The sequence below is a fragment of the Cryptomeria japonica genome, chromosome 6 (genome assembly GCF_030272615.1).
Source record: "Cryptomeria japonica chromosome 6, Sugi_1.0, whole genome shotgun sequence".
In the NCBI taxonomy this organism is placed as follows: domain Eukaryota; kingdom Viridiplantae; phylum Streptophyta; class Pinopsida; order Cupressales; family Cupressaceae; genus Cryptomeria; species Cryptomeria japonica.
In genome coordinates, this window is record NC_081410.1 from 247,122,479 (window position 1) to 247,142,236 (window position 19,758).

At 35.9% G+C, this 19,758-nt stretch overlaps 1 pseudogene; it reads right to left on the reverse strand.

Moving 5' to 3' along the window:
• Positions 1 to 239: 239 nt before the first annotated feature.
• The window catches only part of LOC131079744 (damage-control phosphatase At2g17340-like), an 82,199-nt pseudogene continuing 62,680 nt past the window's right edge, over positions 240 to 19,758 (reverse strand).

A 19,758-nucleotide genomic window follows, 5' to 3' on the forward strand; every position in this document is an offset into this window, starting at 1 on the left:
CGATTAAATATTTACCTTGCTAAATTTTTTTCATCTTATTAGTAAAAATAATCATTCCCACTACTCACCAACACAACATTTATAATAAGAGAAATCTTTATCTGCATTTGACCTATTCTGTGACTCAATATATCTTTTATTTTAACCCATGAATTTTCACCTATTTTCCCTGGTAACATTTGTCTCTATCATCACATCCCCTGGTGCATATTATAAAAACATGCCAATCCATTTTGTATTCATTTTGCATTGTATGCAAGCTTGGGTGATACATATGAAAGGTCAATCACCAGTAAATCACCCCTGGAGTTCATAACAATGATATTATTTTCACCAATGCCCAAAATGTACTCCTTCCTATCTTCAATCTCTTTCACCATTGAGATAATTTTCACCAATTCAATATAAGTAATATCATTAATGGATGGTAAATCATTGGCTGCTAGAATCATCCATGTACCTCATTGAAGCAACTTTCATGCAAAAGGTAAAAATCCCTAACACAAAATCTACACCAGAATTATCTTCAAATATGATAGCCTTCCTCCAAGATTTTCTCATCCAAATTAACTTGAATGCCTCCAAGTCATCAATTACCCATGGTCAACATAATATTTTTTCACAATTGACCAAGAAAGAAATTCCATCCTTTGCAAACACTTCTGCAAGCTATGCAGCTCCCAAATGAAATATATTGCCCGCAAATATACCTGTTATCACGTTTTCTAAGAATTTTCCTCCATTTTCAATATCATCCATAACTTGCACTACTTTTTAAAAGAGGGTCAAAGCTTTTGTGTTCTCTTCATCCTTCACTTTTTTAAATGTATATCTGAATTCAAACTCTCATAAACATTGCTCTTTCAGTCTATGTAGAAGTAAAAAATATGGAGGTCCTCCATGTCTTTTAGGATCTACTTCTAATTTATCAAGAATTTGACCATATCTCTCTACAAACTTGGCTGATCTGATATTAACATCTGGAACATATTCATTGAGATCTGCACGTTTCTTGGAAGAAGGAATGGACTTCCTGAAAACCTCGATCCAAGTGACCTCAGTTGGAGTAGGTTTGTGAGGAGAATCCGAAGCAAGATTTAAAATGTTTCCTCTATACTCTTTTTGCTGTGCATATCATGGGTTCCTTAGCCAAGAAAATAGATTGAATCGATAAGAAAATGAAAGCGTTGAGGTTAGAAGCCAAAAATCCTAATTTTTCTCGTGCCCCCATATTCATCTTACCCTAACCTTTAGGTATCTTGTGCCCCTGCATTCTTTTTCGAGGCCTTAATTTTCTCATGGGGTTGCGGGGAAGGCTTTGTTCTTCCCCACAGGCCTGCTCCTCATCTTGGTTGCCTTGGTTTGTAGTGCAGGGTGGAGGGAAGAATATTTCCCTCCTCCACTGTCCCTCGTGGCTTTTATCCTTTTGCACTATTATGCCTTGCAGGATGGGAAATAATAGGACTTCAACAAAGTATTTAATTTTTTATTTCTTCATTATGTTTTCATGGGTCCCACCACGTGTTGGCATTTGAAATTTGGACATACTCACCTTCTTCCTTGTTAAATCATTTAGAATGATTTAATTAATCCATTTTCTCCCTTTTCAAGACCAAGCCTTTCAAACCAAGGGACTAATTCAAATGATCTTATTTTTATCCAAATAGATTTTGAAATATAATAACATTATTTAAATCAATTTTGATTTAAATAGCACACATTTTCTTTCAATGAACTTGAATTGACCCTATTTGCCCAAAACCCTAACCAGGTCCTAACATTTTGGCATATGGCTCCCAACATTTAAATTATTTTAATGCTTCATTTTCATCATTGATTATTCAAGGATAACCACATTATTATTTAAACTAATAATTATTTAAATATTGAATATCTCTTCAAATAAACATTAATCTGTCTCACTGGGTCACAACTCTAGCTGGGTCCCTGGTGGACCCGGCTTAAAAAGTTTTTGTTTCTACACAACTGACCTTTGAAGATGATCTGAAACATCAACTGGATGCATTATGGGCTTGAAAATTTGAGTGGATGATGATTTAACTTGGCGCTTGCTAGTTCTGAATTCTAACCAAAACAACCTGAGTAACCTTTAGAACTAGCTTTAAAAACTGACCAAATCACCTCCCCAAGTCCTGGAAACCGACAAACTTGTAGAATGTTATTGGAGGAATCCAAAATGCCAAAAGGTTTCTCATGATGATGCATGAGATGAAAATTTTTAATCCCTGAAGTTGCCTACTCAGGCATATTCTGAAAGTGCATTTTTCCAACTATTATAAAACCCATCCAAACATTGATTTGAAAAAAATAGCAAACTTTGGTGTCAGAGGCCATCACTTGGAAAAATGGCACATCTAGATACCATGAGAACGTGTGAAAAAGAGTTTGGGTCAATTCCATCACATGTGCAAAATATTCAGACCCAAGTTTGCCTTCTTTGAAAATTTATGGAAGTGCTAACTTTTATCCTTTGAAAAGTTCATTTGGAATTGGCTCTAAAAAAATATCATATGAAGTGTTGGGGGTCTGAAAATTGGCAAAGTGGTAGATAAAAATATAGAGAATCATGGGGAATATTCACCTTTGCATGTCATTCATTAGGTCACAAAATAAAAATTCAAATGCAGGGCTACTTCAGTAGAGATTACACAGTTCAACCTGCAAATCAAAATAAATTGCAAATATATTTGACCTAGAAAACTTTCAAATGGATTCATGGGGCTATACAAATTGACATGGGGCTTCATTAAGATGTAAAAAATCATAAAAAATTATTGGTTTGATATGACACTCATTTGGCACAAAAATGCAACTCTCCAAATATGGATACTCAGAAAAGTTTATCAATTGCAATCAACAAACTTACCTTGGGACCCCAAAACAAGGGCTTCAAAAACTCATCACTTTTGACCAAGGAGGCTACAAATGGTCATATGTCATATCTTATAAGAACTTATCATTATCCCAAAGTGGTTTCTCATGATAATCAAGGGATGTCAAAATATTGACCCTCAAAATAGGCTACTTGGACTGATTTTGCAGAGGTGATCTTGAGTGTCATAAGCAAAATTTTAACATGGGCCCTCAAAATTTTGTCAACTTTTGGAGGTCCCAACATAATAGAGGAAATAAAAAATTTAAAAACTGATATACTCCTTCATCTTAGTATTCAGGTAGACAAAAAAGCCATTGAGCCCTTAGCCATTTATTGTTCAAAATGTAAGGGAAAATATCTTATAAGGGAATGCCCATTGATCAGATTGATCTTTACGAGATTTGTGAAAAGAATCACGAAACAAGCTCTTGTAATCTCTTATCAAATATTAAGAATCTTTTGAAGAAACCTCCCATGGTAGAAGAAGAGCTTAATTATGTTGGACAAAGATCTTGGAATTCAGGATGCAATGCCTATTTGGGACAATATGATCCTAGAAATAATTAGAATTCAAAACAGTGACAAAATATTAATTAATGGACTCCCCCTTATGCAATGCAACCACCTCCTACATCTTGGGGACCTCCAGAGTGGGTTAGTCCTCAATGGAACCAACTATAGTGGCAACCAAATCAACCACAGTGGCAACCTAATCCACCACTATGGTAGCAAAATCAACCTCAATTTTAACCTTGGCAGAATCAAGGTCCAAAATGACCTTAGGGGCAACCCCCAACTCTTATTAGTGGACCAAATACTACTACTGAGCAAGTGAATCAACCTCAAATACCAACACAACCAGTCCTAAACCCTAATAATAACCATCCTCAACAAGTATTTAATGTCGATTCCAATCCTCCTAGTTTGAATGTAATAGGAGTCAATGATATCCAACCAAGAAATCATAATATTCCTTCAAAATTTGATACTTTAGAAAAGGAGGGGGAGAAGAATGAGGAAGCTTGGGGAAAAGATCAGAGTTCTAATAAAACAAAGGAAGTAACAGGTGAACCACCTTATCCAGAACATTTTAAAATAACACAGTTAGCTCTTGATCCCTCTCGACTTGATCATATTGACAAGACAGATTCTTCACTTCTCTAAGAAATTAAAAAGATCAATATAGAGATCCCTCTATTACAAGCTATTAAGGACATACTAGAAATTAATCAACTTATTAGGACACTCTGTATAAAAATGCCTGGAAGAAAAAGGAAGTTTTCTTCCACAATCCAAGTAGGAACCAAGTTTGATGATGTATTATCAGGGAGATTGCTTCCTTAGAAATATTGTGGCCCTGGGAGTCTCGTAATTACTTTAAGCATAGGAGTAGTTGAGATACCTAATGTATTGATTGATTTAGGAGTAGCTATAAATGTTATCACTGTTGATACTATAGAAATGCTAAGAATTCCAGAAATTCAACCCACAACAATTGTGCTTCAATTGGCAGATCAATCTACTACCAAACCTAAGGGTGTTTTAGAAGATGTTACAATTACAATTGATACATGGGATTACCCAATTGACTTTCTGGTACTCAAAGCTAGGAAGAAAGGATCAGAATATCCAATCATAGTAGGAAGACCTTGGGCAGTGACTGTAGCAACATTTATAGATTGTAGATATGGTAGTATGACTATTTCTAATGGTAAAAAATAAAGAGTTGACACTTTATGTTGGCAATATGGAGGAATTGATTATGTGTTGCATTGATGTTTTGTCATTGATGCCAACACTAGTTGTTATTGTTGGTTACTGACAGACAGGTTTTGGTTACCGGTATAAGATCTTGTGTTACCGATAAGGGTTTAAGGTTTTACCGACAGAGCTTTTACTGAGAATCTTTGACAGAATGCAAGTGGTGTTGGTGCGACTTCTAGATGGAATTCAGGATGCAGAAGGTGATCCTTGATCATGGCTTGACTGATTGGAGACATCACTTTGGCATGGTGGACCCAAATTAGGTCCAGTGCCTATCTAGGTTATGGACCGGTATCATGTTAACGTGTTCTCTACACGTTACCGAGATGTTTTATGGATTGGTTAATGTTGTTTTGGTCTTAAGCCGACATGGCATATCATTGTAATATGGATGTATGTAATGATCTTATTGTAATATCTTTTAGGTGGCCAACCTAATTGGTTTAAGCCTTAGTTTTGTATAAATTGATGTAAGATCTCATTGTATATAGGGTGTCGTGGTCGTGGAATGAAATATCATATGCGAAGGAGATTTGGTTGATCATAGGTGATCAAATGGGGTTTAAGTAAGAGGTCAAAGGCCTCTAGTATTGAGCTTAACCAAGACTGTAATCAGGCATGGTAGATGCTATCTCTGCAGTTCATTCTTCTATATTGTTGTCCAATTATCTTGAGGTGGTTATAACCTCTCTATAGTTAGTGATACTCCTTTGTAATGAGCAATATGCTCTAGGTAGTGTGCCTTCCTGCATGTGCAGGCCCCTTATTGTATCACATACTTTCTGCAAAAGTATCATCTGACTATGGATAGGCTTCCCATCATGGTTTTTCCCTTTACTGGGTTTTCCACATACAAATCATGGTAATATGTGGTATGGTTGCATTGTGTTAATTCTCTGTTTCATTCTTAAGTTTTATTGCATACATGTATCTATTTCTACTATTCCGGTATTCAATGTTTATGTGCTCTAGTTAAAGGTTATAAAGTGGTCTGATTAATATAATCTATTGACAACTAATTCAGCCCCCCCCCCCTCTCTTAGTTGTCCACTAATTATCCTAACAATTGGTATAAGAGATTTGGTCCTCTTTTGCAGAAGCTTAACCGCTTGAAGTAGATCCTATGGCAACTAATACTTCAAATCCACCGACAACTATTTTCAAAAGAGAAATCCCTAAGCTTGTTGGATCAAATTATGGGATATGGAAATCCGAATGGAGACTCATCTTAGATGTCTTGGGAAGGATATTTGGGAGATCACTGAGAAAGGATATACACCTTATGATCCGGCATTTGGCAATCCTGCTCTTGCAGACCTGGACAAGAATATTGAAAATGATTGTAGAGCTAGAGAAGCCCTCTTGTGTTCACTCACTGATCAATAAATCATGGGATTGACTTATAAATAATTGACAAAGGTTATGTGGGATAAATTTCAAACTTTGAATGAAGGTGATCCTACTATTGAAATTTCTAAACTTGATGGTTACCGAGTAAGGTATGAGAACTTGAAGATGTAATATAATGAAAGAATTGCTACATTTATGGAAAGAGTAAATGAGATTGTTATGAGAATTCAATGTTGTGGAGGATCTCTGAGTGAAGATGAAATAGTTTCCAAAGTCTTGAGAGCCCTTCCACTGGCTTACAAGATGAAGGCAACTGCAATTAATGAATTGAGAATAATGGAAAACACTTCAGTTAACAGAGACATTCTGATTGGGAAATTATCTGCTTTTGAGCTTGAAGAATTTGGATCTTCTGGAGCTACAAAGATTGAACCTACTTTTCATGCATCATCATCTACTAACAAAAGTGATTGGAAAGCCTTATATGCAAAAGAATTGGAAGATATGAGGAAAGAGGATGAAGAATTTGAGCAACTCAAAGTCTTATTTTCTAGAAGAGTACCTAAAGGACCAACATGAAGTAAGTATGAAGGAAAATCACCTTTTAAATGTTTTGCATGTAATAAGATTGGTCATTTTGCATCTAGATGTCCTGAAAGGAATGCAAGATTTGAAGAAAGAGTTAAGAAATAATTTAAGCCTAATCAGAACAGATATAGATTCAAGAAAATAAAACAATGCTACATAGCGGATGAGGAAGGAGTAAGTGATGACTTTGAGGATGAACTGGCAACAAACTCTGCTAGTGGATCCTGTAATGGAAAGGAATGGGTGTTCTATGCTTTAAAAGAAGATGAACCAGAACCGGCTATCAAGAATGAAGAAAAGGCCCTGGCAACAAAAGTTGAAGACAAGGATGAATGGGTAATTGATAGTGGATTCTCACATCATATGACTGGAGATAAAAGAAAATTTATATCCGTGCAAGAATACAATGATGGTCAAGTCAGATTTGGAGATGACAAAGCATGTATGATCAAAGGTAGAGGTATTATTTCTTTGGATGACAAGTATAATACTGATAATGTCTATTATGTAGAAGGTTTAAAGAATAATATTTTAAGTGCTGGTCAATTGGTGGACAAGGGATTCCAACTCAAGTGTAAAGATAGAAAATGCAAAATCATTAACAAAATTGCTTTGGAGATTGTAACCGGTACTCAGAGTGGAGGTAATATCTTTCACTTGAACACTAGTAATAAGACATGTCTGATTGCTCATATTGATGAGAGTTGGTTATGGCATAAGAGGTTGTGTCATGTTAATTTTGATTGTATTGTTAATACCAGTTCAACAAAGGCAGTTAGAGATATACCTAAGATTATAAAGCCTCATAATCCAGTATGTAAGGAATGTCAATCGGGAAAGCAAGTTAGAACTTCTTTTAAGAGCATAATTGATAAATATAATGATGTGCTTTATTTGATTCATACCGACTTATATGGTCCAACAAGGACTAGAAGCTTTCAAGGTGATAGATACGTCATGCTAATAATTGATGACTATTCTAGAATGATGTGGGTGACTTTTCTAAGGGAGAAGTCTGAAGCTTTTGAGAAATTCAAGATCTTTAAAGAAAAGGTGGAAACAAAAACTAGATTGAAAATCAAATGTCTAAGATCAGATCAAGGTGGTGAGTTCACTTCTCATGAATTTAACAGTTATTGTGAGACAAATGGAATTAGAAGACAATTATCTACACCCTGAACTCCTCAGCAGAATGGAGTAGTGGAAAGAAAGAATAGAACCATTTTGGATGTAGCAAGAACTATGATGATGGAAGCCAAATTGCCTCACATCTACTAGAGAGAAGTAGTGAGTACAATAGTCTACACATTCAACAGAGTTCACATCAAAGGTGAAAGTGATAAGACCTCTTATGAATTATGGTTTGGACATACACCTACTGTCAAATATTTTAGAATTTTTAGAAGTAAATGTTATATCAAAAGGGATTATTCAATTGGGAAGTTTGATCCTAGATGTGATGAAGGGATGTTTCTTGGATATTCAATTAAAAAAAAAAGCATATAGATGTTATAACAAAAGATTTCATAAAATTGTGGAGAGCGCTAATGTGATAGTGGATGAGCAGTACAAAAATTAATCTATATCATATGACAGGGAATCAGCAGTGGAAATGATCATAACTGAGCCATGCCTCAACTGGTACAAGACACTAAGACAATTACACCAGTACAATCAGAAAATTCAACTATGACTGATGATCAGAGCAGTGAACCTAAAGTTCAGAAGACACCAAGGTATGTAAGGTTAAATCATTCTAAAGATCAAATCATTGGAGATAGGAACAAGGGAGTTATGACAAGAAGAAGATTGACAAATGAAGAGGTATGTCTTATTTCTCAAATTGAAGTGGCATCTATTATTTAAGTTTGTAAAGATAACCATTGGTTAAAGGCTATGGAAGATGAATTAGATCAGATAAAGAAGAATGAGACTTGGAATTTAGTTTCCTGGCCTAAAAATAAGAATATTATTGGAACTGAATGGGTTTTTAGGAATAAACTAAATGAGAATGGTCAAGTTGTGAGAAACAAGGCTAGATTGGTTTACAAAGGATATTCTCAAATGGAAGGAATTGATTATGGTGATACATTTGCACCTGTAGCTAGAATTGAAGTTGTTAGACTATTTCTTTCCTATGCAGCTTACAAGAACTATAAGGTCTATCAAATGGATGTTAAATGTGCATTTTTGAATGGTGAACTTGAGGAAGAGGTATACATTGATCAGTCTGGTGGATTTTCATTGACAGATGATAAAGATATGGTTTGCGGGTTAAGGAAAGCTTTATATGGATTGAAACAAGCTCCTAGAGCCTGGTATGCAAGGTTGGATAAATATATTTTGAAGCTTGGTTTTACTAAATGTAGTGCTATCAATAATTTATATTATAAGATCACTGATGATGATATTCTGATTATTGAAGTATTTGTTGATGATATCATTTTTGGAGGAGAAGATAAATTGTGCATAGAATTCTCTAATAATATGAAGAATGAATTTGAAATGTCAATGATTGGTGAGATGAGATTTTTATTAGGTTTGCAGATTACTCAAACTGACAAAGGCATATTTATCTGTCAAACTAAGTATCTAAGGGAATTGTTGAAGAAGTTTGGTATGGATAATTCCAAACCAGTAAGTACTCCTATGGTGACAAGTGAGAAATTATCTATCAAAGACACATTTGCACCGGTAAATTTGACAAGGTATAAGTCTATGATTGGTGGCCTGTTATATCTAACTCAGACTAGACCAGATATAATGAATGCAGTAACTATTGTTTCAAGATATCATAGCAATCCTAAAGAAAATCATGAATGTGTAGTAAAGAGGATATTTCAGTATTTGCAAGGAACAACAGAATATGGATTATGGTATTCTAGAGATGATAACTTCACTTTATGTGTATATACAAATTTAGACTGGGTAGGAGATACTGATGACAGGAAGAGCACTACTGGTGGAGCTTTCTTTCTTGGAAAGAAATTGGTTTCATGGATCAACAAAAAAGAGTCATGCATTTCTTTATCTATTGCAAAAGTTGAATATGTTGCAGTAGCAACTAATTGCACTCAAGTCTTATGGATGAAGCAAACATTGAAGGATATCAAGGTAAATTATAGTGAACCGACAGTTATCTATTGTGATAACTCTACAGCTATTGACATGTCTAAGAATCTGGTATTTCACTCTAGGACTAAACACATATCAATAAAATATAACTTTCTGAAGGACAAGGTGGAAGAAAAGGAAGTCAAATTGGATTATGTGAACACTAAAGAGAAGATTGCAAATATATTCACTAAACCACTATCTAAGGAATCATTTGAGTATTTGAGTGACAAGTTAGGGGTATCTACCCCTCTGAAAGAAACTTAATTGATGGAGTAGACCATCAATCCGGTATGCATCATCAGCTTTATCCTTTTCTCCAGGTTTCTCCGGGTTGATGTAGTGGTGCTACTACTCAGGGGGAGTAGTTAGCTTTGAGATTCACAAAATTTTGATATCTGTGTCATATCTTTGGCATTGATGTTAAATGGGGAGAGTTGTATGTGAAAAATTCAGATCGGTTTCAGATTGGACTGCACTCCTCAGGGGGAGTTGCTGGGATTTTTCAGTTTTTCATTGTTATATCTTCTATGAGAAATGTTTGGCACTTCTTGGCACTTAGATGTTTTCTTTTTCACATTTAGTGTTGCCATCAATTCCAAAGGGGGAGATTGTTGTCAATATGGAGGAATTGATTATGTGTTGCATTGATGTTTTGTCATTGATGTCAACACTACCTGTTATGGTTGGTTACTGACAGACAAGTTTTGGTTACCGGTAGAAGATCTTGTGTTATCGGTAAGGGTTTAAGGTTTTACCGACAGAGCTTTTACTGAGAATATTTGACATAATGCAAGTGGTGTTGGTCTGGCTTCTAGATGAAATTCAGGATGTAGAAGGTGATCCTTGATCATGGCTCAAATGATTGGAGACATCGCTTTGGCATGGTGGACCCAGATTAGGTCCAGTACCTATCTAGGTTATGGACTGGTATCATGTTAACATGTTCTCTACATGTTACTAGGACGTTTTATGGATTGGTTAGTGTTGTTTTGGTCTTAAGACAACATGGCATATCATTGTAATATGGATGTATGTAATGATATTATTGTAATATCTTTTAGGTGGCTGACCTAATTGGTTTAGGCCTTAGGTTTGTATAAATCGACGTAAGATCTCATTGTAGATTAGGTGTCGTGGTCGTGGAATGAAATATCATATGCGAAGGAGATTTGGTCAATCATAGGTGATCGAATTGGGTTTAAGTAAGAGGTCAAAGGCCTCCAGTATTGAGCTTAACCAGGACTATAATCAGGCATGGTAGATGCTATCTCTAGTGGTTCATTCTTCTGGATTGTTGTCCAATTATGTTGAGGTGGTTATAACCTCTCTGTATTTAGTGAGACTCCTTTGTAATGAGAAGTATGCTCTAGGCATTGTGCCTTCCTACATATGCAGGCCCCTTATTGCATCACATACTTTCTGCAGAAGTATCATCTGACTGTGGGTAGGCTTCCCACCATGGTTTTTCCCTTTACTGGGTTTTCCATGTACAAATCATGGTGTTATGTGGTATGGCTGCATTGTGTTAATTCTCGGTTTCATTATTAAGTTTTATTACCTACCGGTATCTGTTTCTACTATTCTGGTATTCAATCTTTATGTGCTCCATTTAAAGGTTATAAAGTGATTTGAATAATATAATCTATTGACATAGATTCACCCCCCCCCCCTCAGTTGTCCATCAGTTATCCTAACACTTTATCCTCTATCCAAATCAACATTCCATGATGATAGTCAATATTAGGTTGATGAGGAAATGGAGTGAGAAAGGGGTGGAGTGGTTGAGTTAGCCATGGTTACCTTATCAAAACATGTTGAGGAGTATGAAGAGTATGCAGAAGAGGAAGATGAACTTAATGACAAATTTAGAGAGGTCAATTAGGAAAATAAAGAATGTTCCTCTCATGAAGAAGTAAAAGGGGAAAGTTACAAGAAAATTCTACATTATGATAATTGACATCCTTACCCTTTTAATAAACTTATAGGAGATCCATTTGAAGGGAAAAGTGACACAAAGGAAATTATAGTCTCATTAGACAAAGCTCTCTTTATCAATTCATCTTTGCTTCCAACACAAGAAGAGGAGTTGAAACTCACTTTAGAGAAACATACAGAAGCATTTTCTTGGGAGTATAAGGATATGAGAGGAATAGACCCTTCTATTTGTACACATCACATTTACACTAAAGATGTTAAACCTGTGAGACAAGGACAAAGGATAATTAATCCAACTCTGAGAGATTTTGTTAAACAAGAGATTTTTTTTTTGCTACAAGTAGGGTTCATTTACCCAATTTTTGATATTCAATGGGTTTTGTAGACACCTAAAATTGTCATGTCTAATTAAATAAATATTTTATTTATTTAATTATCTAAGCTTAATTCTTCTATTAATTAAATAAATCTTTATTTATTTAATTAATTCATTTATCCTCTTCTAGCCTTATTTCTCATTTAAATAAATACATTTATTTATTTAAATTATCATTTTCCTAAATTAAATAAATATCTTATTTATTTAATTATCCCACTTCTTCTATTAATTAAATAAATCTTTATTTATTTAATTAATTCATTAGCCTTTTCTACCCATGACACATGTCATTCATCTCTTAATTCATACACTACCTACCCCTCTCATTATTTTATTATTTCTTCTACCTACCCTCTAATCCTAGCCGACCTCCTTTTACACCTCTCAATCTTATCCCTCCATTTCATATAGTGTCTTCTATATAAGGAGATGCTTCCTTTATTATCAAAACCCTAATGACCTAATCGACAATTTGGAGGACTTGACTACACTACGATCCTACTTGCAACCACATTCCGTTCTTTGTTGAGCTCTTGTGCATATAAAATCTGAGAGCAAATATATCAAGCAAGATCAATGGAGATAGGAAGAATGGAGATCAAAACCCTATTGGACATGTAATGGTATAATCTTTGTGATTTCATTTGATTTGCATTGTCTTAGGTAATTTTCATATGTTATGGTGGATCTTTGTTGATTGTTAGGCTAGGGTTTGGTGGTTGAATTCATTTAGCCTTTCAATATTGTTATTATTGTTATCCATTTTCACCATACACATTTTGGCACGCCCGGTGGGACATGGATTTTTCTTAGATCTGTGTTTTTTGCAGATTTTTCTAACCCTATATTGCTATTTTGTAAAACAATTTGGAGAATAACCTTGTGCAGCTAGGGTTTTGGACACAAAATCAAGATCTTGGAGAGATTCGATCATATCTCAAAAACAGCTAGGAAATTTTGCACCAAATTTTTTTTGCAGGTTGAAGAAAGTATCAGGAGCTCTCAATCCAAAATTTAGAATTTTTGAAATACATTTTCATTTTCTATTAATTTTTTATGATTTTTCATAAAAAATTAATTTTGAGAGCAAATGAGAGAATTTTTAAGATTTTCTTATATTTTTGGAAATATCTCATAATTATACATAGGATCTGTTCTTTGTGATTTTAATTTTGATGCAAAATGTTTCCCTACAAAATCGGATCTTTAAAAATAGGGTTTTTCCTTATTTTGATCAGATCTCACAAACCGATTCGAATTTTGACATTAAATTTTTTGTGCAGGTCAAGAAAATTATCAGAAAGATTCAGTAAAAATTTTAGATTTTGGGATCTAATTTGCATTTTGTATGAATTTTTTATGATTTTTCATAAAAAATTAATTTTGAGAGAAAATTAGCGAATTTTTCAGATTTTCTTACATTTTTGGAAATCTCTCAGAATTATACACAGGATCTATTCTTTGTGATTTTAAATTTGATGCAAAATCATTCCTCAAAAATCAGATCTTTGAAAATTAGGGTTTTGCATTATTTTACTCATATCTCACAAACTGCTTAAATTTGTTGCAGAAATTTTTTTGTGCAAGTTTGGAAGACCATCAAGACTCTCCAGTAAAAATTTCAGATTTTTTGGATCGATTTTGCATTTTATATGAATTTTTTATGATTTTTCATAAAAAATTAATTTTTGGAGCAAATTAGCAAATTTTTTGGATTTTCTTATATTTCTGGAAATCTCTTGAAATTTTACAGGTGGTCTTGTTTTATGATGAATCAGATCTTTGAATTGGTCAACAAAATGCATTATTGAAGGCCCCTATTTCACAAAGTCTTTTGGGTTTTAAAATTTACCTAACTTGTGTGTTTGCAGGAAGGGGTGATTATTTCAAACAACCCAAACTACTAACAACTCTTTGTTGTAGGTCCTTGGCTAGGGTTTTGGATTTTTATTGTGTGCCTTGTTTTCATAGACTAGAAAACACTTCCATTGGTGCACTAAAATTGAATCATTGTCTTTTGTGTCTTGAGCAATAGGCTCTTTTTATTTAATCTTTAGAGGGTCTGTCTTCCCGTGTGGTCATTAGGACTACTAGTGAGAAGAGAACGACCCAAGTGGTAGTGAGGAAAACCCACCTCATCCGAACCACTATAATCAAATGTATTAATGGTGAAAGCTATGAATAACGTGTGTTGATTAGTTCATACCGACACTATGTCTCCCCATAAATCCATTTGATCAAATTTATTTGATCATTTGTAGGGCGTAACCCCTACCAGCTGGGAGCCTTCTGTATTTACAGAGCTGAAAGTGTCGCATGTATGGCCACACGAGCGGATGCCCTTACTAGCACCATTTTGTTTTAGAGGCCCAAATCCTTCTAGTTGTTGGGGCAGGAGGTCGGACCTCTGGTAGCGGCCCACACACATACGGTTCTTAGTAGAGATACAAAGTTCGCCATGGGGAGTTTTCATGGGGACTAATGCTTGGCTGACCTGAGAAGTGAGTGCCGAGGGTGGAGCCAGTGAGGTCAAGCATCTAGGTATCCGCTCTGAATAGCGTAGCCTTGGGGGTAAAACCTCATGTGGGATCAACAACTATTGTCTTGGCCAGCCATAAGAATTGTGCTTGACTTATTTTAAACATTCAAAACATTCAAAACCAAACAGCAAAACATTGTGTCTTTTGTGTTTTCAAGTGTATGCAAAACATTTTTACATCAAACAACACACTTTTCTTGGAGAGTCTAAACACTTGCAAACATTGAGTCCTCATCAACATTGTGTCCTCTTGTCACGAAAAACAGTCAAACATTCAGATTTGGTCACAACTTCACAAATTGGAAAAATTTTACAGTCAAGCAAACAAGAACAATCAGTTTCGGAATTCTTGAGCTTCCTAGGTTGTTTCTCTAGGTTTTCATCTAGCATTCAACTTGTCTTTGGGTCTCACAAAATCCATCATTTCTTTACACCTTACATTACATTCACATTTGTCTAAACTTGAGTCAAAAGGTCACTTGCTTGTCCTCATCATACTTTTTCAACACACTACATACAACAACACTTTGCTAAGTGGTCCCTCATCAAGGTTTCTTACCTTTGGGTCTCATTTGGTTTTACTTAGAGTCAAGGTCAACTTACCTCATCAAGAGAAACTATCCTCTCTTTGGAAGTCACACCTACTCTAATACATACATACTTGGTCTTACACTTTGGACATTGCAAGTACACTTCAGACTCATTTACATTTCATCCAACTCTTGGTCTTCCATACTCTTTCCATTTTTCATCTAGTCTCACACATCTTGGTCAATACCTAGTTCATGGTTGAAACTCGTCTTCAAAAATCTAGGAGAGAAACTAAAGAGGCTCAAGAGTTCGCAAACATGAGTTCTTATGAGTATGACAATGAGATCTTTTTCAATTCTGATCATACTACATTACCTGACATGGATGCCTATAGAAACATTCCAAATGTTGAGAACATGGACACTATAAACAACAATGCTACACACAATGACAATGTGGACAACTTTTCAGTACATTCAGTAGATGTGGAAGAATCCATTATGAATCCCCATTTCAATCGATTGGTTGAGGAAATAATGAGGAGAGATAGACAATACTTCTTACACATTATGGCACAAAGTGGAGCCAAGATACCTCACGATTTTGACATGTCTCAAATAATGGAACATAGACCTTTGCAACAACCTCACTCCAATATGGATCAAAGGAGACCTAATAGTGGAGGAAATAGAGGACCACACATGGTACCTGAATCACCATTAGCTTTGCTTCAAAAACCAGAGGTCCCACATACACATGGTCAAACATATGATACTCACCTTCGCAGACCATTATGGAAGTCTTATGGAGAAAAATATGCTCAATCACATATCAATGCTAAGGATCAACCACCAAAGCAATGGGATATTCCAAGGCATGCTCAAAATTTGGACACAAGGAAACCTCATGTCAAATTTGGGGGCAATACAATAGAACATGACATGCCTGTAGAGTATGGTATACATGCACAAAATAGATATGGTGTTCCTCAACATGAATCTATACCAAGTGGTCCATATATGCAACATCATTACAGACCTCCTCCATATGAACATGTGTATGATCAATATCATCCATATATGCAACATGCACCTCCTCCAATGGGTACCTCAAACATAGGATATGGTCCAAGAAGTCGATCTCCACCTAAGAGCAATTTGGAGCAACAAATTAGGGACTTGCAAAAGAAAATGGAGGACATAAATACACCAAAGACAACATACACAATGAGAGACATATGTCCTTATCCATTTGACAGGAGCATTCCAATGCCTCCTTTTCCTACACACTTTGTGACGCCTAAATTTGATAAGTATAGAGGAAAAGGGGATCCTAAGGCACACATAAGACAATTTTTCACAGCTTGCATTGAGGTAGCAGCAGAAGAGACATATTTGATGAGATTATTCCCACAAAGCTTAGGTGATCAAGCTATGGAATGGTTCTCCCAACTTTCACCTGGTATTAAGTCATGGGTTGACCTAGCAAAAGCATTTATTCAACATTTCTCCTCCAATATAGAGACAGACATATCAGTCACTACTTTGTACAACACCAAGCAAAAAGAGGGAGAATCTTTTGCATCATTTTTACAAAGATGGAGAAATCTAGCCAGCAGATGCTCTTGTGAGATTCCACAAAAACAAATGGTAGAGATGTTCACCCAAAATGTTAACAAAGAGATTGGTTATGAATTAAGGAAAGCTTGTTTGTCTACCTTCAAGGACGTCATTGAAAAAGGCTTAGCAACAGAAAAGGTCCTAATTGAACAAGGAGTCATTAAGATATTTAAGGAAAACAAAGATGACTTTAAAGGAAAAGACAAGCCAAGATTTTGGAATAAAAACAAGAACACAGACAATGATGGTGTTGTTGATGCCAACACAGTGCGACCCAAATTCATCTTTTCAGGATCAAGTTCTACAAACAATCAAGTAAATACTCAAACAACTTCCAGATCACGAAGGAAGTACACTCCATTGGGAGAACCACTTGAGTCAGTTTTCAAGAAGCTTGTGGCAAACAAGGTAATCACAATTCCAGATTTTCCTCCATATGAACCAAAGGTTAAGCCAAATTGGTGGAATGATGATGAGTATTGTGAATTTCATAAGAGCAAGGGTCATAAGACAAGAAATTGTCATCGACTGAAGAACATCATACAGGATCTCATTGATAGAGGTGACATTGAGATTGAGGGACATTCGTCTAATCAAGAACATGAGATGTTTAAGGAACCATTCCCAAAACATGACAAGGGAAAAGCTAAAGCCACAGATGACCAAGCCAACTATACTAGAGCACCTTACAACTATGATTCAACTATCAGTAATATCTCGATGGACAATTACGTCTCTACTATTATCATCAAGGACAAAGCATCTAAGAATTCTACTCAGAGACCCAGGATTGTCCTAAAAGGTGTTGGATCTTCTTCCGAACCTACCTCTGAATGTCACGTTACAACCCGTCGAGGCAAAATCACTTTGCAAGGTGCTCCAGCTAAAAACACCACCTCTTCATCAACCAAACCTGAGTATGACCTTGTAGAACAGTTAGGGAAGACACCCGCGCTCATTTCAATCCTTGAACTATTACGCATATCTCCCGCACATAAAGCCATTCTTGATAAAATCTTGAGAGATACTGTTGTTCCTACTGATCTAAACGTGGACCAATTTCAAGCCATGGTGGGATACCTTTCCATTCCACACTCCCTTACATTCACAGAAGCCGATGACGCATCTGTAAGTCAGCCACATAATGCACCATTACACATTGAAGCCTTCATACACAAACATCAAATAAAAAGAGTCCTGATAGATGGAGGAGCAGGTCTAAACATTTGTACATTGAGCACTATTAAACAATTGGGATATTTTGATAAAGCTGTGAATTCTACAAACAAAATCACCATCAAGGCATATGATGATGAAGAGTGTTCATCCAAGGGCACAGTCACCTTACCTCTCAGAGTCGGGCCGGTTACAAAGGATGTGGTTTGTCAAGTCCTAGACCTAAATCTCACATACAACATACTCTTGGGACGTCCATGGATTCATGAGATGAGCGCAGTCCCATCTACATATCATCGATGTATCAAGTTCCCACACAATGGAGTTGAAGTGACCGTCAAAGCGGATCCAAATCCATTCATATATTGCAACAATCTGCAACCTCGATCAGAAATAACAATCCCAGTCAATCGTGAAGCTGTTCCTTCATCGACATATGTGGATCCTGAATCCTTAAAATCTTCTACATCCACACAAGCAGAGCTAAAAGAAAAGTTCAAGATTAAAGACCTAGGATGTGGTGAGTATATATTTCATGTTGACCAACTCCCATTATCTCCTAAGGTATTCTGTCAACAGGAACAACCTACAAACAATTTGCAATGCCAAAGAATTAGGTGTGAACCACCTAGTGTTGTGGCTACTAAGTCCGAATGCAAATCTCCTCTAGTGGCGCAAGCATCTATTGATATCAATAGTCCTAAGAGTGGTTCCAACAAAGAATCTATTGAGCGTATCGCCAACCCTCTGGAGAACTCACATAACCTTACCATTTCATCCACTCATTCCATTTCCACTCCACTTCCAGACTTGGATCAACAAGAATTACAAAAGCCCTTACTCATTGGGGATCAAAAATCAAGCTTTGGAAAGAAAAATCTAAAAGTCAAAAATAAAGAAAAGTCCTTCAGTCCAAATCAAAATCAAAAGTTATTGGACTCTACAAAAATCAAAGTCAAGGATAAAAATCCTATAAAAGAAAAAGAGCAAGAGTTGATCTCCCCTAATATCAAAATAACTGGGGGCAAAAGTTCTAAAATTTCAAGTCAAAAAGCATACTTGTTGATCCTAAGTCTCCATCATGCTATCCTACTTTCACTTCTTTTCACAATCATAAGCCTTCATCAATCATCCACTTGTTCCACACATCCTTTACCTTCTGGCGATACATCATGGACCTTTAATGGAGCTTCCTCAAGGGACTTTGTTATTAGGGATGCCCAAACTTCTTCAGGTGACATGCATATGGGCCTATGTAGTCCACACACTAGAAATTCTACCTTAGTTCCTTTAGCAAGGAAGACAGTCACTCGAAATACACATCATTCAGCCAAGGAACAATGCAGCTACAATCATAAAGTCAAGCCTCACACATTTGAAGTAGGCGACTTAGTTCTTAGAGAAAATCCCAAAAATCAGCAAGACAGAGAGAAGAAGGGCAAGTTCGAACCAAATTAGCTTGGTCCTTACATCATTACAGCAGCATATGGATCTAGGGCATATCAGCTCTCAACTATAGAAGGTGAACCTTTGGAGGATCCTATCAACAACATGCACCTTTGCAGGTTCTACACATAGCTCTTTGGAATATCCTAAATTCAAAAATAGAAAAAAAAAAATCAAAAATTTCAAAAATACAAAAAAAAAATTATAAAACAAAAAAAATCGTTACTTGGTGAAAACCTGGCAAACAGGCGCTTGGTGACACAAAAACATTGAAAAATCAAAAAAGTAAAGAGAAATAATTTCGTCCAACGGTGAAAACCACTTCGGTGGCGCCCTGGGCAAGTACCATGGTGAAAACTGGGTCACCAGCGCCATGTGTAGAGACATTGCTCCTCCCTCCTTCAGGATTCTCATTCAT